This window comes from Pituophis catenifer, unplaced genomic scaffold, assembly GCF_029215685.1.
Source record: "Pituophis catenifer annectens isolate HBS135680 unplaced genomic scaffold, rPitCat1.0.hap2 SCAF_4, whole genome shotgun sequence".
Taxonomy (NCBI): domain Eukaryota; kingdom Metazoa; phylum Chordata; class Lepidosauria; order Squamata; family Colubridae; genus Pituophis; species Pituophis catenifer.
In genome coordinates this window covers 108,405,516-108,429,514 of record NW_027256884.1, presented here as the reverse complement: position 1 = coordinate 108,429,514, position 23,999 = coordinate 108,405,516, and the positions used below count along the sequence as shown (strand labels likewise).

The following is a 23,999-nucleotide window of genomic DNA, read 5'->3' as shown; positions in this document are numbered from 1 at the left end:
GAGAATTTAATTCCAACTAGATTTATTTAATATAGGGCAAAAGACAAGGAGACAGATGGCAAGTTTTTAGCCTCATAGGTCCTTCCTATCTAAAGACAATCAAGGAAATGCTGGATGCTGCCGGGGCAGTGAAGGGGTTGGGGGGGGGGGTTTGGGGAGAGAACAGAGAAAGAAGCTTAGGAAACATAGAGATAAAGGGAAAATCTATCATTGAGCAGAGCTGACATTGATTGCAGTGAGTAGGCCTTTTCCCTCTGGGATTACCTTTTAATCTCTAGAACAAGGGTTCTTAACAGGATTCCAGGGACCTTCAAGAGAGATTACAGAGAGTCTGTGAAGTTGGGGGTGGGTGGGGAATGCAACTTTATTTTAACTAAATTTAACTGAAATAGAGAAGCACGGGCATTACTGTGTAACATATTTATATATTATTTAATATTATTTATAACATTATTTTTCAATATGTTAATAACTGTATTGAACTGAATTGTTTTCCTTTGTAATACAACAATGTAATATTTTTTTTAAAAAAATAGTTTTTATTAAACATTTTTCAGCTTTAAAAACAAAAAACGACAAAAGCAGAAAAAACAAGACAAACATAACAATGTTTTACAGCCTTCCGTATCAGCATATATATTCTGTTTTTATAATTCGCTCTTCTACATTGCCTTCCTAATGGTAACAACTATAATGATGTAATAACAATTATAACAATACTACTTACTCATATCTACATTATACTTACATTATAATCAGTAATTTAAATGGAATAATAATTGGTAACTTTGGTTAATATTTAATCAATACTAATTTAAAACTCCTATTTCTTGTTTTGGCTTCTGTTCTCTAGCCACATATACATTCTATTCCAAACTTTATAATAATCCAATTCTTCTCTTTCTTTTAACAACATGGTCATTTTGTCCATTTCTGCACACTCGAGTATCTTTCTGATTACTATTTCATCTGAGGGTGTATTAGTCTGTTTCCAATTTTGCGCGAAGGCGATCCTAGCAGCAGTTAGTATGTGTAGTGCGGAGGTAGGTTTCAGCAGGTTCTGACCAGTTCTGGAGAACCGGTAAATACCACCTCTGACTGGCTCCGCCCCCATCTATTCTCTGCCTCCCGAGTCCCAGCTGATCGGGAGGAAATGAAGATTTTGCAGTAACCTTCCCCTGCCACGCCTACCAAGCCACGCCCACCAAGCCACACCCACAGAACCGGTAGTAAAAAATTTTGAAACCCACTATTGGTGTAGTGTTATATATTGAAAAGTTTTATCCATTTTCGGATCTAACAATGCAATACATTTTACTTAGTTTTATGCATTCATTTTTACATTTTTCTGAGAAGCGACCTTTTGAAGATTTCACCAGGTTTAAGGGGATCCACAGCACAAAAAGGGTTAAGAACCCTAGCTGTGGATAAAGAGGCTACAGCTCTAATCCACAGAAAAGTTTCAAACACCCTGTCAAAATACTTTTAAGGTTAGATTCTCCCCTTTTCATAGAACTTCCATTGCAACTGACAACAATTTTTTTTAAAAAAACCTATAGCCTATTAACATCAACAGTATATTCAGAATAAAGGGATAGGGCAGAGATGGGGAATGATGGCTCCTTTATGACTTGTGGACTTCAATTCCCAGAATTCCTGAGCCAGCATGGAACTTTGGGAGTTGAAGTCCACAAGTCATTAAAGGGCCATCGTTCCCCACCCCTGGGACAGAGAAAGTAAAAGCATTTTTACTTTTTTGCTGAAAGGCATGATAATATTATACCTAGAACACAATGATCATCTTCCTGACTCATCTACAGGCACTTATAAATTGGAAAGAACTGATATAATTGGGTTCTAGGTATGACATGATCATGCCTTCCATCTTTCACCTCTGATGAATAGATCTACTAGGGCAGAGGTCTTCAAACTTAGCAGCTTTAAAACTTGTGGACTTCAACTCCCAGAATTCTCCAGCCAGCATAGCTGGGAGTTGAAGTCCACAAATCTTAAAGCTGCCAAGTTTGGGGACCCCTGTACTAAGGTTTCAAGTACTACTCTAGATAAGAAAGCATTTTTTATGCACTATGAAAAAAAATCTACCCTTATGAAATCTGAGGGAAAGGTACTTTCTCCTGTTATCCTACTGCAAAACCATGTTGCTATCCTTAATGGTTCCCATTATTTTCCCACATTATTTCTTCACTCTTTCACTGGCTTCCTATCATCAGCAAAAGATCCTGTGGCCTCAATCACTTTCAGTAGATGTTGTTGCACCACAGTCAAGCCATAACTATGCTGTAACATTTGCTACTGGTGTTTAAAATTCAGTTTATCACTCAATTACTCTGCTAGCTTGACCTTAATTTACTACATTTTCTGGTACATTTGATTTTGGATATTATGACATCCTGACTCAGGCCATTAGACAGGAAACGAAGTGACAGCAATGCCCAAGGATAAGGGGAGGAGAGAATACCAATCGCCTGGAAAATAAAGGCTATCGTTGCTTGTTTTGCATCCTGTGGAGCTTTTCCTTATTAGTGTTCAAATGTAAATAGCATTTTATACAAGCAGAAAACTGCCTATAATTAACTCTCTGGGGTTCGGCAAGGAGCCGTTACTCATACATTGCTTTAATATGATGTTTTACAATTGCACAAAGACTTGATGTGAGGACTTGTTTACTACAAATGTATTAAGCAAACTCTTTGGATGTTTAAATACTGCCGAAGTCAGTCACATTACACTGGATATTTCTTTCTTGAGTTCTAAGCATCACACTTACATTAAGTAGAAGACAGTTTATGTTCCGATGAACTAAGTGGAACTTAAAGATGGGAATCAACTGTAAGTTCACTCAAGCTATTGCAATGTTTCCTTAAAGACAATAGGCAGTTCCAGTGTTACAGGATTGGTTATGAGTATTATGATATACATAACTCATGTATATCATATTAAAGACTGTTAATAAACAAGGCAATATTCATGATTAAATCTAATAGCTTGTTTGATTAAGTCTTCATATGCCACACCTAAAATAAAGCCTCAAACACAACTGCCAGCCTTCAAACGAAACATGGCCAGAGGAGCTAATTCTATTTTGTGATAAGATTACATTAATAGAATCCTACTAGACTGAAAGTATATCTCTCCCCCGCCCATATCGTCTGTACAGCCCCAGAAACTAGGGAGGGTGTCTTCTGAGCCTCTTGCATCACCCACATTCCTTCTGTGGGTGAAGTTGCCTTTTATTTGAACATCCCCTTGTCCTGTCACCCAAGGTCATTCCCACATACCGTAACAATGCCCCTGTATCTAGGCCCTTTGTAGATCAGGTTTTCCTTAATCGTCCAAGCACTAACTTTTCAAGTTAGAGAAACTGGTCCAAAGTCATACAGTTTGGTCTTATGGTCAAATAGGGCAGTGGTGAAATCCAATTTTTTTTACTACTGGTTCTGTAGGCATGGCTTGGTGGGCGTGGTGTGGCTTGGTGGGCGTGGCAGGGGAAAGATACTGCAAACTCTCCATTCCCACCCCACTCCAGGGGGAAGGATACTGCAAAATCTCCATTCCCACCCCACTCCAGGGGGAAGGATACTGCAAAATCCCCATTCCCACCCCACTCCAGGGGGAAGGATATTGCAAAATCTCCATTCCTACCCCACTCTGGGGCCAGCCAGAGGTGGTATTTGCCAGTTCTCCGAACTGCTCAAAATTTCCGCTACCACTTCTCCAGAACCTGTCAGAACCTGCTGGATTTCACCCTTGAAATAGGGACTTATATATGGGTCTTTACTTACCAGTATGGGTTGCTTCATCTAGGTCCGTGATGGTGAACCTATGGCATCTTTGTGCGTCCTCTCTGTGGACACATGAGCCTTTGCCCTAGTTCAGCACCACCGCACATCTCCTGCGAGCCAGCTGATCATTGGGTCTCTGCCACATATGCGTGGGGTGCGCATATGTGCACCCCGCGCACATTGGGGGGCATGCGGGGGGCATGTGCAGGGGGGTGGGCTGCGTGTGGGGGGCACACTGCATACACAGGGGTGGGGCGCATGCACGGGGGCCACTAAGCATTGCATCTTGGGGGTTCGGGCGCACACGTGCACTTTGGGCACTCGGTTCAGAAAAGATTAGCCATCACTGATCTAGGTATTTTGCAGTATAACGAAACATAAGTTCTTGCTGAGTACACACTGTAGCACAGAATTTGAAGAGAGAAAATCTGTACAATTCTAAGGAAAGAAGCACTAACAATCTGATATACTCATAAATGTGCTAAGGCTAGGCTGTATATATAAAGTGCTACCTTTTGAGCAAAGTATCCTTTCACTATTATTCACATAATCATATAAAGGTTCCCTTTTGTGAGCTCTGAGTTCACATGAGATTAGGCTAGAAGGCCATAAGCTTATGCACGCGATCATCAGGAAAATGATATGATGCAGTTTATTTAATGACATTCATTAATTTAAAACACTCATGAAGGCAGCCAATAGCTATTATAAAAATAAGAATACTAATAGCAGCAACAAAACATAAAAAGAATGGAATAAAAAAATGCAAAATATACGCCGCCATTGAAAATGATTTAATCGGACAGCTTCTAACAGATTAAAACAACTCATGGTCCAAGAATCTTTCTAAGAGGGAAAGTTTTAATAGCCCATTGGAAAGTCATAGAAAAGGTCTTATAATATCCTTGCCAACTTCCATATGTAGAATCCCCCAAAATTCCTCAGTCAGCAAAGTCAAAAGCTATGGAACTTGCTGGCTAAGAAATTCTAAGTTCTTAGCTCTCTGGAAGGCAATAGATTAAAAAAGTTGGCAAGGACTATTATTTCTCAGACATATGTAAATTATAACTGTAATTGACTGAAATGTGTCCACCATACCCTGGTCTCTTAACATTGTTAGATCCAATGTTGTAACAAAGATCTAGGTTTCACTGGGAAAATCTACCTCTGTGGTTGCTAGGAGTCAAAACGCCTTGATGGCATAATCAGTCGGATCAAAAGAACTGGGTTGAAATCCTATCCCAGATTTCAACAGCACTTTTCATTTCGATCTAACATTAATACTTAATACAGACTGTCTTCTGTCGACATCTTTCTCTCAAAGATGATCTGTTGGAGACACAGGCAGATCTCAAACAAATGATGAGACACCTATTTTCTCTCTAACATTCTCTCTGTCCTTCTCTTCATTTAATCTTCTCCTCCATCAAAGAGGATGAAGAGCTTGTAAACCTGATGTGCCTGTTAAAATCTGGACTATTTTTCAACTAACATCTAAAAGCTGCAAATGTTTTATTCATCTAATTCCACAAAGTATAGTTGTGAATTGTATAGCTAAGTATAGCTAATAATTAACTCTTCATATGGAACCCCACAATTTGGTCAAGATACCTCATCGGTTCTAAGGGGGGGGAAGTGCTTTAGCTATTTCGCACTGCATATTTTTACAGTATGAATATGGCACATTATTTTTTAGAGTAATAATCATCATAAGAATGTGTTAGTGTGAACATTTTAGAATATATGCATTGCACAATTGAACCTAGCACCAGTGCAAAAAGAAGAAAAATGGCTTTTTAAACAACCAAGCTTCCAGTTAATGAAAATGTAATTAGTTAATTCTATTCTTTACACATCTTTGTAGCAAAGGCAAAATCTGATCCACAGCTATATTTAAAACTTCTTTTGGCCTCTACTGAGTACAAGACAAAACAACAACAACAAAATAAACAAATTATAACAAAAGAAGAAAAGAAGGAAGAAGAAAAAAAAAACTACATAAAAGGAGCAAAAATACCAAGGGTATATATTCATAAATAAAGTTCTAAATAAGCATTTCAGTGAATAGTAGCATATTTCATTATCATCTTTCATAGCTAAGCTATACCAAGAATGATTCATTGAACAGCTGAATATTTATCTTTCCAACTCTGAAGAATATTTTAAACTATGAATAGGGCAGGGAGAAACCACAATCTTTGTTGAAATATCAACTTCCATAAAATAGGATTCAAAATAATACACACATCTGAAAATATTAAATCTTGTCTCAGCGTTAATTTAATGCAACTTTCCCCATAAATATAGCAATTCTAGTACTCTGTAGAAAAATAAGTTTAGACAAGGCACTGTACCTCCAACAAGTATTTACTCAAGTTACTTTCTACATACATGCAACAGAGTCCAATAAATGAATAATATGTAATCTATTAAAGATTTGGGTATTGATACTAATATCTCATCTCATTGTCTAGTAATGTTTAATTCTTTATTCCATCCAGGTACTAAAGTTGGCCTAATGAATTGATCTACCACCAAAATAATTTTACAAGAAGTATCCATAGGAATTTTTTCTATTATAGGATTTAATACTGTAATCCCTTGTAGAAGATTAAGTATTTCTGAGGCTGAAAGTATGATCACTTTAAATTGAGATGCCAAAAGAAGACGCATAGTCCTTGAGTCCCATTTTATAGGTCTTTGATACCTAACTACATCACACATTCCAAAAAGGGATGGAAGAATTTCTTGCCATTTTGGGATGGATAACAAATATGTGTGTGTGTGTTTGTGTGAAATATGCATGTCATAGTCAGAATATAAATATTTTGCCAGTTCCCATTCTATTACCCACATATGTTACATATCACAGTTATTCCACAAAGTAATTGATCCTTGCAATGAAAAAGACTTGCTGAGTATAAAATCCAACCCATTCTAGCATCAGCCATAATCAATCAATCAATCAATCAATCAATCAATTAGAATAGAATTGGAAGGGGCCTTGGAGCTGCTCAAGCAGGAGATCCTATACCATTTCAGACAAATGACTGTGCGGTTTCTTCTTAAAAACCTCCAGTGATGAAGCATCCACAACTTCTGAAGGCAAGCTGGTTAATTGTCCTCACTGTTAGGAAGTTTCTCCTTAATTTCAGGTTGCTTTTCTCCTTGAATAGTTTCTATCCATTGTTTCTTATCCTGCCCTTTGGTCCTTTGAAAAACAAATTGGCCCTTCCATCTCTTTTATTTTATTTTATTTTTTAAATTTGATTTATATGCCGCTCTTCTCCGGAGACTCAGGGCGGCTTACAATGCGTTAAGCAATAGCCTTCATACTTTTGTATATTTATACAAAGTCAGCTTATTGCCCCTACAAACTGAGTCCTCAATTTACCTACCTTAGAAAGGATGGAAGGCTGAGTCAACCTTGAGCCTGGTGAGATTCGAACTTACAGTAATTGTAAACTGGTGTTAATCACAATGCTATCAGTCTGCTGAGCCACCAGACAAGGATTTTTTTCCCCCCTGAGAATCTCCAATTCTGATTCAAATATGGTATTGGAAACCATGGGAGGCCTGCTACCGACTGCCACATGGAAACCTATTGTGGGCCAGGAGGCCTGGGGCCCCTCCCTGGCCAACCACACACCTTTGCCTTTTTCTATAGATGCTGACAGGCATGAACAGCCAATGCGAAGCGCAGCTAGAAAGCTAGGGACAGGATCTCATTGAAGAAAGATCTTATTCACCAACTTCTGGCCAAAAAGAGATTGCATTGGAGCGACTAGTGGGCTGCAGATTGTCACTTTCAATGCTCCCTGCCAGCTTCTTAGAAGGAAAGTCAATGGGGAAGCCAGCAGGAAGTTGGAAATTGCTTCCATTGCCACTAAATTTTTTTGCGCGTGGTCATTCTATTTCTCTGTTTAGGTAAGGAAATATCTCTGAAATGACGACCCAGTGGGTCACGGGTTGGCTAGTACACATTAAAATGTCAGTGTCAATAACTCAAAAGTTGGAAGAGTAGAATCTTAAAGCAATGTTATTGAGTGTAATATTACTTAGGTCAGGATTATTTCCCCTTCCAAGATACACTGAAATGCCTCAACCTTTGTGGCATTGATCTGCACAACTCTTGGGAGGTAATGTTACATTTTAATCCATTAGCAATTACGGTCAATGGAGGAAAAAAAGGTATTAGGTAGCAGTACTAAGGACCACTATCCGGAAATAGTCTCATTGCAACTGATGGGAATTTACTTCTGAATAAGCACACTTAAGATCAGGATATAATTGTAAAATTCTGAAAATTCCAATCCTAAATATACCTTTTTCCCAACAATATAGAATATCCCTCCCTTTTTATCAATATTTCCTATCTTCTAAATGTTCCATGTCAGCCAACTTCCCAGAGGTTGAGGACCACACTTATGGAACACTAGGAATAGCTGTCCTACACACAATTATTTGGATAGAAAACAACTGGATTTATTCTAGAGCAAGCATATAGAGATAGCAGTAAATATAGCTACTTTTCTCCTCTTCCCATCAGCCCTTGGAGCCAATATTGACGACTTTCCTGAGGGAAAGCTGCAGCTGATTTGCAGTGCAGAAAAGGCTTGTTCTATTTCCTGTCATTTTATTCAACAGTGACAGGAAATTGTAAATCAGATCCATGAAGGCTTTTTCAAATATATGCTGAACGCAGAGCACAAATGACTCTTTAAATGTGGAATGTTTCTGCTGCCTCACTTCCATAATAAATAAATTACATTTATGGCTGGACACAGAAGTAAAAATAATAATACCAGTTTAATCTGTAAAATCTTTTCACAAAAGGGCTAAATCAGAATTCCGAAAAGTCGTCAATATTGGCCTCCAAGGGTTGATGGGAATACCCAAGGGTTCAATGTTGTTGTTGTTACTATATTATTATTGACACCAGTACTATTAGTTAAAGTAATGTTTATTAAATTATTTTCCTATAATGCTGTGATGGCGAACCTATGGCACGCGTGACACAGGTGGCACGTGGAGCCATATCTGTGGGCACGCGAGCTGTTGCCCTAGCTTAGCTCCAGCGTGCATATGTGTGCCAGCCAGCTGATTTTCAGCTGGTCCCGCCCACGCTTCCCCTCCCAGGAGTCTCCACATGGCCTGTTTTGGATGACAGGTAAGTACAGGGCTCGCGCAGAGGCTCTGGGAGGGCATTTTCTGCCTCCAAAGGGAGGGGAGGCTGTTTTCGCCCTCCCCAGGCTCCAGGAAAGTCTTAAGGGTGAAAAACGGGCCTTCCAGGCCCACCAGAAGTCAGGAAAGGGGTCATTTCCAGCCTCTGGAGGGCCTCCGGGGGGAGGGGGGAGGCTGTTTTCGCCTTCCACAGGTTCCAAAGAAAGCATCTGGAGCCTTGGGAGGGTGAAAAACAGGCCTACCGGGCCTACTGTATGTCTGCAAACGGGTCGTTTCCAGCCTCTGTATGCTTCAGCGAGGCCTGCTAGGCTCAAAACGGGGAGTGGGGGGGTCGTGCGCACATGTGCAGGGAGGGTGGGGGGTCGCTTGTGTATGCACGGGGGGGCAGGGTGCGGGGGAGCATTGAATTATGGGTGTGGGCACGTACGCTTCCCCCGCTTTTGGCACGCGACGGCAAAAAGGTTAGCCATCACTGGTATAATGAAAGTTTGGGGGTTGATGAACAATCTGAAACTTTATTTTTATTTTTTAATTAATTAAAAAAAACAGAAGAAAGAGAAAAATATAAAAATAATACTGATACTAATATATGCATTGTTAAAGCAATACATAAAACATGCTATCCCTCCAGAATATCATTCCAAAACTTTATGACCTAAATTGGAAGAACAGAATACTACTGCTAGGCAGGTACTTAGTCCTCGACTTACCACAGTTCATTTAGTGACTGTTCAAAGTTACAACAGCTCTGAAAAAAGTGACTTATGACCATTTTTCACAACCATTGAGCATCCTTGTGGTCACATGATCAAAATCCAGATGCTTGGCAAGTCACTCGTATTTTTCACGGTTGCAGTGTCCTGGGGCCATGTGCTCATCTTTTGCAACCTTCTGACAAGCAAAGTCAATGGGGCAGCTAGATTAATTTAACAACTGCAGTGATTCATTTAACAACTGTGGCAATAAAGGTCATAAAATGGAGCAAAATTCACTTAGCAACAGAAATTTTGGTCATAGGTCAAGAACTACCTGTACTACTCTCAATTCTCCTATACCAGGGGTCAGCAACCTGTGGCTCTGGAGCCGCATGTGGCTCTTTCATCCCTCTGCTGTGGCTCCCTTTCGCTGGTCAGCTCCACAATTGATAGGGCTTTCGGTTAGGAGAGTAGAGGAAAAAGGGTGCCATGCTAGGAGGAGACTCTATGGTGGGGGAACCGGACTTCCAGTTGGCAGAGGAAAAAGGACGCCGCGCTAGGAGGAGATTCTATGGTGGGGGAACTCGACTTCCAGCTGGTTCCAGAATTGAATGCGGGGCTTCCAGTTAGGACCTTTGTGGCTCTTTGAGTGTTTAAGGTTGCTGACCCCTGACCTATACTAATTTAGGGGAGGGCGGGTGTTATAAGACATGTTGAGTGACATATGAGGAAAATACTCGGACCATCAAGGACTTCAGAAGCAAGTATGAAAATGCCTACTAAAATGTTCTACATCAGGAAGGGAAGGATTTTCTGTTATTGGCCAGACAGCCATCTGTCAAGAATGCTACAGCTGCAAATTTCCTGAGATCAGCAGTGGGCTGGCCTCCAAAATCCCTTCTGATTCTAGTATAATACAGTGTCTGGGTTCACATATTACATTAAGCCCTGGTTTTAACTGTTTTTGTTAAATAAATGGCAACAGTTTGGTGCACGCAACATACAAAATCACTAGGAAATCATATTATTGCTTAGCATCATTCACCTCAAGACCAGCATGTATCACATATTGTCCAACAGGTGCTTAAAAGAAGCCCAGCTGCCATAGAAAAAAAAATTGTCAAATGGATTGCGATAGAGGTTTACAGAATTGTTTTTCAGTTGATCAATCCCAAATTTGCCTTTCCACTTTTGCTGAAATCAAAACATGCCAAATTGTTGTTTTTTAAAAAATATTCATGGATCTTATTATTATCTGTCAAAGTTATTTCTGGACTTACTGGGCCTAAAAACCAATTGTGCCACAAGTAAATTAGAAAAGAACAAAAAGAATTTGAATTCCAGAGAGTGACTTCTCAATAATGATTTGATTTTAAGTTACTGTATAAAATCACTGCTTCATTAATAATTCAAACTTGTTAATAATCAAGCAGTATTGACCACAGTAGAAGCAGACACAAATATTTTGCTACCTTCAGCTGATAAGTGTTCCTATACCACATAGAGGAATTTCATCTATGAATACAAATTTAATATTACATTAAAATAGGATTATTTTGCTTGTTATCAAAACAATTATATTTGAAGTTTACATTGCCTGAAATATTAGGTCCAATGCAAAACAACTGGTTGCCCATTTAGAACAGAGTTTTGAATCGCCTTGAAAATTGTTATCTGGTGATAATTTAGGCTTTTGGGTTTTTCCTCACTGACATTGGCTGCTCCCTTCAATTCAACAATTTCCTTATTAGATTGTGATAGCCTTCTCCAATGTGGAATAAAGATATGTTTGACAATAGTTTCTGTAATGCACAGCTGTTTTGGCTGCTGGTCAACTAGCCAGGAATAAGTTTTAAAAGAAACTGTCTTTATTTTTATCTCTTTGAGAAAACATTAGGCAGACTTCAGTAGAACCATTACTCAAAGATCCTTAAAACTAGTTCCACAAGCCTGTGGGGGCTCTAAATCTTGTATCTTTTCCAAACCTTTGTTTTGAAAGCATTTCCTGTTTCAGAGGATCTGAACAAATTGTAAAAAACCAAACAAATTCACAATGGAAAGAAAAGCAAGGAGGAAGCAGGTAAGCACAAAATATATTCCCATTATATACAATCAAGTATTTAGTATGAATACACTTAAGTGTTTTTGATGGAGAGTTGCAGATCTTAAGAGAATCAAATAACTCAAGAAGTTAATTAGCTCAAGAAGTAAATCGTATCAAATTCAGTTACAACTGTGAGATTTACTATTCCAAAATGAATTAAAAATCTGATTTGTAAAGTCCGTAAAAATGAAATTTGATTTTGAGAAAAGTAAGATTCTACATTTAGGCAAGGAAAAACCAAATGAACAGCTACAGAATAGGTGATATCTGTCCCAATAGCAGCAACTGAGAGAGGGATCTTGGAGTCCTAGTGGACAATCAATTAAATATGAGCCAGCAACGTTCTGCAGCTGTCAAAAAACCAACGCAGTCCTAGACTGAATTAACAGAGGGCTAGAATCAAGATCACATGAAATATTAGTATCACTTTATAATGCCTTGGTAAGACCACTCTTGGAATATTGCATCCAGTTTTGGTTGCCACAATATAAAAAAGATGTTGAGACTCTAGAAAGGATACAGAAAAGAACAACAAAGATGATTAGGGGACCGGAGACTAACACATAGGAAGAATGGTTACAGGAATTAGATATGTCTAGTTTAATGAAAAGAAGGATGAGGGGTGACACGCTAGCAGTGTTCTAATATCTAAGGGGCTGCCACAAAGAAGGGGGTCAACCTATTCTCCAAAGCACCTGAGGGCAGGAGAGCAAGAAGCAATGTATGCAAACTAATCAAGGAGAGAATCAACCTAGAACTAAGGAGAAATTTCCTGACAGAACAATTAATCAGTGGAACAACTTGCCTCCAGAAGTTGTGGGTGCTCCAATGCTGCAGGTTTTTAAGAAGTAATTGGACATCCCAAAGGTGTTTTATTTCAAGAGGCAACTGGACTTGCAGGTCACAATATTACCACCTCACAATTACTGTTTCACAATATTACCGTCTTTACCCTGGGAAAGCCACCCCATGCATATATGGACTCCCCAAAATCCACAAAGAGGGAACTCCACTAAGACCAATTGTCAGCAGCAGCAATTTTATCACCTATAACATTGCAACCTGAAAGTCCAGTTGCCTCTTGAAAAAAACACCTGTGCGACTACAGTGACCTGGATGACTGAGAATATCCATAGGCATTAAGAGATTGGACACTCTCTCCTTAAAGATAAACATTTGCAATGTTATTGGGCCATGATGGCGAACCTGTGGCACGCAGAGCCATATTAGTGGGCATGCCAGCTCAGCTCTGGGGCGCATGCGCGTGCCGGCCAGCTGATTTTCGGGCCTTCTGGGCCCACCAGAAGTAGGGAAACAGGCTGTTTCCTGCCTCTGGAGGGCCTGGGGGCAGGGTGGGGAAGGCCCATTTTTCTTTCTTACCTGGCTCCAGATCCTCTCTGTGTATCTGGGAAGGGCGAAAACAACCTTTCCCACTCCCTTGGAGGCCCTACGGAAGCTGAAAGGGCCCATTTCCCGATTCCCAGTGGGACAGGAAGTAACGTTTTTTCCTGTCCCCAGCCTCCAGAGGCTCCTAGAGAGGCTCCTAGAGACTCCTAGAGAGGCTCCTAGAGACTCCTAGAGAGGTTCTGGATGCTGGGGACAGCAAAAAATGTCACTTCCTGTCCCACCGAGAGTTGGGAAATGGGCCCTTTCAGCCTCCGTAGGGCCTCCAAGGGAGTAGGAAAGGCTGTTTTCGCCCTTCCCAGATACACAGGGAGGATCTGGAACCAAGTAAGAAAGAAAAACGGGCCTACCAGGCCATCATGTGCCAGGAGCGGGGGGGGGGAGTGGGGAGGGGGTTGCGCACGCATGTGCATGGGCACGTGCGCATGCAACCCTCCCCCACCCCCTCTCTCCTGGCATGCGATGGCAAAAAGGTTAGCCATCACTGTTATAGGGTCTCCTGCTTGAGCAGGGGGTTAGACTAGATCATCTCCATTGGTCCTTCCATTATTCTGTTAAAGTCATGGATCTTCATTACCAGTTCTAGTTCTAGTTTCTTAACCCTGAAGAGCACAATGGCTAAGAACCATATTGCCAAAGTCTTTGGGAAAAAGATCCTCAACCCTCCTTAGTTTAAAGCAATAATTTTCAAACTTGGCAACTTTAAGATGTGTGAACTTCAACTCCCAGATTATTCAGCTACCAGGCTGGCTGGGGAATTCTGGGAATTGAAGTTCACACATCTTAAAGTTGCCAAGTTTGAAAAACACTGCTTTAAAGAAAACATCCTGAATTAGAAAACATCCAATTCAGTTAGTTTCATAATGTACATTAGTACTTCCAACATTATAAACGTAACATGCTAATATTGTAAAACCTATGAATAGACTATTCACTTTATTTGTATATTTTACTAACGTGTCAAAAATTAAAGATTATTCAGAATTTCAATGATTCCTTCTCTCAAATACTCCCAATTAAAATTAGATCATATATTGTACTTCATTCATGTCAATTTGACAAAAAACCCTCCTACACAAAATATCATTAACTTGATTAATTCCAGATTCTTCTTTCAGTCCTGCTGACTAAATTTCAGAGGATTTCATTTCTGTTTTCCATGTTCACATTTTTATACCCAATCTTATACTTTCTTCAGAGTATAAGATTGGGTATATCATGGTTAGTGGAATTTACTCTAGGTAGGCTAGTCTACATGACTGAATTAAGAGGTGATTACTATTAAAAAAAATATTTTAAAAAAATATACAATTCATTTCTCCTGAATCAAATCTGACATCTGATAAATTTGTAGCTCCATCGATGTCATTTATAGGCAACAATATGGGTTTTGCTACTGCCTCCTACCAGGTTCTCTTTCCCTAATTTACCCAGGCTAAACTCTAGTTCTAATACTGGTGGATGATCTCCATCCAATTATTACAGTAATTACCAGTAGGTTCAACCCAACTTAATTTTCCAGGATCAGCCATGTCATACCTACAGTATAACTACGCTAACAAGGATTCACTCTTGGTATTCTATTTAGCATTCATACTTTCCTTTTCTTTCACTCCCCAAGGTTGTGTTGTCATTAATATATTCTATGTTATGACCTGAGCCATTTCCTCCTGCCCTCTGATCTATCAACAGTAGAAGAGATATCCTTCAAAGTTTCAGGAAAGAAGGTCTGGTGTACCATAGAAAGCCTTGGTCAAACTGTAATTTGGGGTGTGGTAGAAGGGTTATATATGAACCAATCAGGTCAGCAGTTTAATTAATTTTTAATTTGAGTGTAAATGACCATGAATTTACATGGACCTGGACTGGTCCATTTTTGGAACTTGAGATTAGCATGCTTCTTGAAGATGAAGCCAAAGAAATTATTCATCTGGCCTTACAGAAGAATTTCCACATTCTTATGAAATGCTTATTATTGAAAACACACACACACACACACAGTCCTTATTTGTAACCAGGATGCCTATATAACTGAATATGCCTATATAACCCCGTGGCTTTGGGGTGGAGTTCCATCAGTACGCTGATGACACTCAGCTGTACATCTCCAACCCAGGCCATCCCAATGATGCCCTTGAAGTGATGTTCCGGTGCCTGGAGGCCCTGCGGATCTGGATGGGGAGTAACAGGCTTCGTCTCAACCCTTCCAAGACCGAGTGGCTGTGGCTTCCGGCGTCCCGATATAGCCAGCTGGTGCCATCGCTGGCTATTGGGGGCGAGTTATTGGCCCCCACGGATAGGGCTCGCAACTTGGGCATCCTCCTGGATGCACCGCTGTCTTTAGAAGAGCATATGACGGCCATGGCCAGGGGGGCTTTTCATCAGGTTCGCCTGATTCGCCAGTTGCGTCCCTTTCTGGATCGGGACTCCTTACGCACAGTCACTCAGGCACTCGTCACTTCCCGCCTGGACTACTGCAATGCTCTCTACATGGGGCTCCCCTTGAGGAGCACCCGGAGGCTCCAACTGGTGCAGAATGCGGCCGCGCGGGGGATTATGGGAGCCAGGGGGCGCTCCCATGTGACACCTCTCCTGCATGAGCTGCATTGGCTTCCAGTTGTCTTCTGGGTGCGCTTCAAGGTGTTGGTTACCACCTTTAAAGCGCTCCATGGCATAGGACCTGGGTATTTGCAGGACCGCCTTCTGCCGCCGATAGCCTCCCACCGACCAGTACGCGCCCACAGAGAGGGACTCCTCAGGGTGCCGTCAGCCAGGCAATGTCGGCTGGCGACCCCCAGGGGGAGGGCCTTCTCTGTGGCAGCTCCTGCCCTCTGGAATGATTTGCCCCCGGAGATATGAAGGATATCGGATCTCCGGGTCTTTCGCCGTGCCCTGAAAACTTTTCTTTTCCATCAAGCAGGGCTGGCGTGAACCCCCTCGCCCTTTTTTAGTCTTTTTAGTTTTTTAGTTTTAAATTGTCATGGGGTTTTAAATTGAACTGTTTTAAATTGGGCCAGTTATATAATTCTTTTAACAATTTTAAATTTTGTATCTGTATGTGTTTTAGCTCTGGCTGTTCACCGCCCTGAGTCCACTAGGAGAAGGGCAGTATACAAATTGAAATAAATAAATAAATAAATAAATAAATAAATAAATAAATAAATAAATAATTCTTCAGAATATAAGGCATCTTAAAGCAGGTGTAAGGAAACTGTTACCATCCAGATGTTCTAAAGTGCAATTCCCCACATCTCTCACAGTTAGCCAAATTAGCTGGTTTTCACTCAGCAATGGTTCTTTAGTCCTGCCTGCAGTATCACTCTTCATCCTGCAAATGTTTTAATAACAATTTACCATTTTGCTAATATTGAATGGATTTATTTCTACACAAAGAAATTTATTTCCAAAGAACCATATATGAGTCAATCTTCTTTTTACTGGAACAGCAACTCAATGCAAATGATTCTTTAACTTTGTTGATCTTCTTTCTGCCTGATTACGATATACTTAAGAACTATAAAATATTGGCAAGTCAGAAAGAATTGGACAGAAGAATTCACAACGGCTACATAGGTAACAAAATAACAGCACAAGTTAAAAAATCTAGCCAGTTTCCTTCCTAATAAAAATCCAATCGTGTTTATAAATTAGAAATTGTTTTTTTTAAAAAAACTAAATATATTTTCCAGCTACTTTGTATCTGATAGTATTACCACACAGGTAGTCCTCAACCTACAACAGTTCATTTAGTGACCGTTTGAAGTTACAACAGCACTGAAAAAAGTGACATTTTAATGATCATTTTTCACACTTATCATTGTTGCATCATGTCACATAACCAAAATTCAGACACTTAGCAAGTGTCTGACTCATATTTATAACAGTTGCAGTGTCCCAGAGTCATGTAATCACATTTTGCGGCATTCTGACAAGCACAATCAGTGAGGAAGTCAGATTCACTTAACAACCATGGCAAGAAAGATGGTAAAATGGGGCAAAATTCACTTAACAATTATGTCACTTAGCAACAGAAATTTTGGGCTCAATTATGGTCGTACCTGTATATGTAAGAAAAACAAAACAAGGCCTATAATGTAATGTTACATAAAAAAGGAACAAAACAAAGCTCAAAAATACTTAACAGATTTCTACAAAAGCAAACAACCAACTACTACTAAGCAGGCAAAAACTGTACTACCACCAACTACTATCAAGCAGAGAAAAAAACTGTAAAACCAAAACATACAGTATTTGTTCATACTTCATATAAAATAAAATAATTATATAATTATAAAATAGAATCATAAATGTTGAAACCTTTGCTAATATTTGATTGAACACAGATTTGAGTCTGAATGACTACAATAAGATTGACTCAAGGTTGACTCAGCCTTCCAAGGTTGGTAAAATGAGGACCCAGATTGTTGGGGGCAATATCCTGACTCCGTAAACTGCTTAGAGAGGGCTGTAAAAGCACTATGAAGCGGTATATAAGTCTAAATGCTACTGCCATTGCTATAATATTAAATAATTTAAATTATCTCAATTTTATATAACTAATATTCAATCAATACAAACAGTATTTTTCTAACAACATAGAAAAATGCATTTAAAAAGAAAAAAGACTGGAAGACTATAATTTTAAAGGAAAAAAAGTGCCAGAGAAAAAGAGCTTGTAAAATCATGATGTGGATACATACAAATTAAAATTCTCAAAAAACTATGAGTTCAATATGTTTGAGAGAAAGTTACCCAGTGCTAAGGGTTGGTTCTTTTTGGCCAGGACTGTAAAATCATAACCTGAATTCTCTTCTTGTAACAGTGGCTGGCTTGCAGCTGTTCTCTCATCCACCCACACACAGAGTAATTCCATTTTTTTTCACATCTAAGAACTGTTTTACCCAACGTCATCCAGGCAAAAGGTGATATGTTACTCTCCCAAAAAGGAAAGCACATCTGTAACTGTCTGTACACAAACAACTGACACCCACAAGCATACTGCTGACTGACAACAGACAATTTAAAGCTTAATAAAGCTCTCTAGAATCTAAGACAACAGGTGCATTTAAACAAGGAACAATATCCTCTTTCTAAGCCAAGTTCTCCTTCATAAAGTCAATGGTGCAATCACTCTCATAACATGGGTTCCTGTGTCATACTGAGAATTTTTTAAAAACATGATTAACTAAAGAAAGCACATCTGGCTGAGCTCATACAATTCACAAAACTGTAAGCATTGGCCACAAGCAAATTGAATAGCTCAAACTGAACACCTTATGGCTTCAGGTAAAACTTCTCAGCATTACATCAAACCTGCACTAATGCCAAACAAGAGGTAAGTGAGTGATATGAGCAAGGGAGAATGATCTAATTGGAGGAGTGGTTAACTATCATCCAGCCATCAACTCTCCCTCCAAGAGAACCTTCAGCTAGATAGCAATACCAGGAACAAACTCTTCTGAGTAGGAAGAGAAAAGCAAAGGAGTGTGGGAGGAAAACTCAGATCCTCCCATCTGATGATTTTTCTCTGCAGATAAACCTCTTCTCTGCCTTCTCAAATACTGTAATCAGAAAAGAGGCAGGTTAGGAAATGGGTTGAAAGGATAGAAAACATGACTGAGGAAAAAATTACCTGCTTCAGACAGTACGAGAAATCATTAAGACCTCCCTTAATCAGCCAGATAATTGAGGAGACACAGTTAATTTGGAGCGGGTGAGGTAGGCCCCTGCAACCATATCTTAATTGGCTGTTATCTTAAAGCAGGGGTCTCCAACCTTGGCCACTTTAAGACTTGTGGACTTCAACTCCCAGAATTGGCTGGCTGAGGAACTCTGGGAGTTGAAGTCCACAAGTCTTAAAGTGACCAAGGTTGGAGAACTCTGTCTTAGAGTTTTGAGGAGCAATTTGATTTTGCATATATTTGTGTATGATATGAACAGAGTTAAATTTAGTTTATAGAAATTGTATCACACAATCAGTGTTTCTCCATCATATAATGGTAGAATATTATGTCACCAATTTTCACAAACTGTGTCTATGGAATTCATTACTCATAACATGTCAATGCATTACTTGAAAAGAACTGTAGCATATTCAAAAATGCTGCAGTAAATGGCAGGGAATACTAAAATTGAGATGTTATTATATAATCCCAGTTGTGCCTTTCCCAAGGTTTTACAAGGTCTAGTATTGATAGACAGAATGCAAATGAATTCTGTAAATGAATCATTTGTTTGATAGGTATGCTAATCCTTATCGAAAATAAACTTTAGTGGATAAGTGGAGAGGGAAAACTATCTAGTGGAGTTTGACATGGATCCTGTTTTATCTGAGTACCTTGCAGGAACTAAAGAATAAAAGAATAAAGAATAAAATGCTATTGAAAAAAAATTGGATGATACCATGCTGAAAAGTACAGGAGAAAGGTAAAAGGTGCAATTATACAGGAGGAAATAAAATACTTTAGATTATATGCAGTAAAAATCCAAAACTCCATCAAATATTTGTAAACATGGAAAATCAAACAGTATTCATTATATTTATCTCTGTAGAAAGGAGGTGGAAAGTGGGAATCACAAAAAGTAATGAAGTACAAAACAGGCAAACTAAAACGTCAGAATATATCAGACATCACATCTCTAGCAGAAACTAGGAAAGAAATATTACTATAAAAATTACTACTAAAGTGAAATAGGAAGCTACTTTACATCCATCCAGTCTAATTCAGGAATATCAGTCCTACCTATCCCACTAATCATTCCAGATCAGGAGACTACAAATGGCGATTACAAGATAGCCAAAAAGTCCTTGAGCATTGTAAAATTGATAAAACCATGTGAAATGTGAAATTGTTTGCCCACAATCTCAATAATTTGAGACATCCAGGCCATCTTATAAAAGGACCCAAACTTTGCTAACCTCTGTCCAGAAAGAATTATCCAGTTCTGCCTGGAGATGATGATAAATTCTTCAATAAAAACAGATATACTACTATTCATCTGGACTCTCATGGCCAATTCTGGTAATCTAAATTCTACAATTATTTATCCCAAGCAAAATTAAGAATGCAAATACGGAATAATGAAATTCATGAAAGGAGTCACTATTCAATGGTGGGCATTTTCTGACTCATAAAAGAAAGAAAGAGAAAGCCATCTACATATTATTATGTTTCAGTATAGATACATAAACATTCTTCAATGTAGCATCTTCAGATATATTACACTACAATTTTGGTAATTCCTTTTGGCTATGTTAGCTATAAATTTTTGGAATTATAACCCAAAACGTATGGAGGGCAAGTTGGAGAATACATACTGATCTGTATTGGGCAGTTTGATCTCTTAGAACAAATATGGAAGTATTTTTAGATTCTCAAATCCATTATATTATTAATGTGGTTCCTTAACTATGGCTCTTCAAGTATTTTAGGCAATACTGGTAACTGTAATATACTGTCCGTTATTAGATCCATATGCCTTAATACAGTCTAGAGATAAGGACATTAAACATTGAAAGAAAAATATATTGTCAAACTCTACCCTTTTCCCCTACAATTATTAGATTCACAAATATGAGTTTGGTTTGTTTAGCTATGGTTTACTGAATAAATCCCAATGGCTACTTCATATATTGTTCTAAGCTACAAGCTACCCAGCCAGTCCTGATCAGATCAAGACCCATAGTTTCAGCAAAGTTCCTAGGTTCAAATAGTTCTTGAGAAGTGACCATTAATTCATAGAAAAAATAGATTGATTTCAGATGTTTGTCAAGGTTCATGTTCACTGCCAGTTATTTCTACAGTATGTGAGGGACTTGCCTTAAAGCATCAATGTCTAAGTCTTCTAATTTGGAAATTTTGACCTACTATGCTATCCCTGTAACAGTTAATTTGGGACATTTTTGCCAGTCATATTCTTCTCACCAGCTCTGTGCTGTAGACCTCCATGGTGCAGCCTATCCTTGGAATCACCCATTAGTTTCAATTTATCCCACAATCTATAACTTAAAAATTAACCTTTGCCTTCGGTGTGCACATTAAGATGTTTCTTGATTAGATCTTTTAAGTAGCTGTCTTCAGATTATAAACAGTTTCTTAACATTTTCCTGCCAAAAAAAAAGGGGGGGAGGGCCCAGCAAGAAAGTTTTGTGTGTTTGGGTCTCACTTGCACTTATGGCCCCTCCATATTCTGCTAATAGATGGGATGCCAACTGTTTCATGAATCTGTAGATTCAAAGTTCCTCCAACTTTGTTCTCTGAGCTTCTTTAGGTCAAGCGGGAGCATTTACAAACACTCAATTAACTGAGACAAAATCAAGGGAGGCAGTTCAACAAGAGGCTCTCACTTCTAATTCACATCTAAGGAAATGATAGAAAGGTGAGACCACAACTGCACAAGCCCCAGCCAAGTAACAAGATTCATCTTAACTTCTTCTAGAAGCAAGAGGCAGTGGATTAATTGGAATGAGTGGATATCCTGTAGCTTAGAAGACCAATATTACAAGCAGAAGGATCCATTTGCAGCTTCTATCGATCAATATATGCATGACAACTCACCAGAGAAAGGAAGAAGAGCTAGCAATTCTGGCGGTTCCTTGGAGAACCCATCTAACAAACTTTGGAGAGCCCCTACTTCAAGTGTGCGAGGTAGATGAGCTTGTCCCATGAGGTGATGGTTTGAAATAACAGCAGTTTGGAAACCTACAATGAAAGGGGTGGGAGGCAGAGCATATGATGTATATCGTGCAAAATACTTCATTATGAAAAACAAAATGCTTATAAATTGCTTAGTTCCAATCATCTGAAAATAGAACTTGGGGAGGAAGGAAGAAACCCTGCATCCCACCACCAATTTTTGGCAACCAGAAAAAAATTGATTTCCCATTCATTCATTCATTCATCCTTAAGTACATTGGAAAGGGTGGGCCTCTCCCCCATCACCCCTATGATTGTAGGCAATCATCACCAATCCTGGGAAAGGAGGACCAGGAGGCTTCACTGCTTTTAACACATTGTTAAATAACAAACCCAAGTGGGAGGCAAATGCCTGGGGGAGGGGGGGAGAGAGAAATCACAGGTAGAGAGGTTGCCCAAGCCCGTAAAGCCAAAACTGTGACTGGGTTTGTTGGTAAAGGCAAATCCGAAGACGAAGATCGTGGAAAGGCTCTTTAAACCCAGAGGCTTCTTGGGCAGCGGAGCCAGGCACAGGCAGTACCCACTGCAGAAGGCAAAGGGGCTGCCAGATGAAAACCGGCTGAGCGAACGCTCTGGAAAGCGCAGAGCTTTAGGGGATCCCAGAAGGGGGGCAGCAGATCTCTTCTGAAACTAGCTTGCAGACGTCGATGCTAGGCTAAACAATCGCGGGAAGGAAGCTGGGAGATAGGGGTGGGGGGGAAACCTCGGAGATCGGATCGGTGATCCCCAAACTTACCCTGCCGGGTAGGAGCGCAAAGCTCCGGGTTTCACTGCACGATCCCAGGCATCGTGGTGCTCCGAGCGAGGGGCAGTACCGTAGGAGACTGACGCCGAGTAGCTCTTCCCAGCGCCGCAGATGGAGTGGCGTGGGCTGGGGCTCTGGCTCCTCCTCCACGATCGGTTCCTACCTCCTCCGCCGGCGCCGATCTCAGGAAAAGGAGGCGAAGCTCCAAGCAGCGCTTAACGAGCGCCAACCTCTCTCTCTCTCTCTCGGTTGCGCGTACCCGAGCGCGAGCGCGGCCAGGAGTCTCCTTTTCTCCGGCGGCCCGATCGACGGCAGGTTCCACCCAATCAGAACGACTCAGCCTTAAGGCAAAAAAACAAAAAAACAAAACAGAGAGCGAGCGAGCGAGAGCGAGAGACCTTGCAGCCTATCGGAGGCTATTCCGGGCGGGATGCGGCTCTCAGGCCGTGGGAGTCTTGCCGAGGTTGTCTCTGTTACGCGCCTGATTCTTGGGGACTGTAGCTGGTTTTGTGTGTGTGTGGGGGAGAGCTTGTGCGGAGGAAGATCGTGGGGCCCAAGGGACAGAGAACCTTAAAAATATATCATAGTATAATCATTGATGATTGGTTTGGTAATAGATCTTGTAGTAATTGCGATGCGTTTATAGGTGGTTGCCAGTGGTTGGTTCTGTTTAGAGATGCAGAACGGAAGCAAATACCTAAGTAAAAGACGGCAGGAAAGCTATGCAGTCTTCCCCTAAATGGTCTTATTTAACAACAAATATCCCGCCAGGCATCCATCCATTATTAAAGATGGGGATGATGAGAGCTGCATTAAAGTTGCAATGACAGATGTGTGTAAGGAAGATGGTTGTGTGTGTAGACCTCTCTAGGCTAAAATCTTTTTAACAGCCTTATTGGCCTGGCCAAAGTGAAGGATCATGCATCTCTGCAGGGCTACCCATTTGCCACCCTCATCTAAAGCCAGTATTTGGTTTTGCATGTAGTCAATCATTCGCCCACAGCAATGTTTCTCAACCTTGGGAACTTAAAATGTGTGGACTTCCAACTCCCAGAATTCCCCAAAATGCAAGCTGGCTGAGAAATTCTGGGAGTTGAGATCCCTGCATCTTGAAATTCCCAAGGTTGAGATGCTGGCCTGCAGGCAGAATATGAATGGTCCAACAGTCAGTGAAATGCGATTGTCAAGCTTGTCATTCATCTGCAATCTGCAACCACATGCTGCAGAGTTAGTTTATGATTTAATACTGTGCACATTAGGAATCCATACAACTGAGTTAACACAATAAATTAGTTCAATTAACCATGGGTAACCATAGTCATTAAGACATTTACCTTTGTAATATGGTCCGTAAACCCTGCATATAAC

The 23,999-nt window shown here is 40.1% G+C and overlaps 1 protein-coding gene across 1 annotated transcript in view; it reads right to left on the bottom strand.

The window, feature by feature from the left end:
* The window catches only part of LNX2 (ligand of numb-protein X 2), an 81,715-nt gene extending 59,959 nt beyond the window's left edge, over window positions 1-21,756 (bottom strand). The window contains exon 1 of the mRNA XM_070943882.1: window positions 21,749-21,756. The gene's annotated coding sequence lies outside the window, so the exon portion shown is untranslated. The remainder of the gene's footprint in view (window positions 1-21,748) is intronic.
* Between the last annotated feature and the right edge of the window lie 2,243 nt (window positions 21,757-23,999).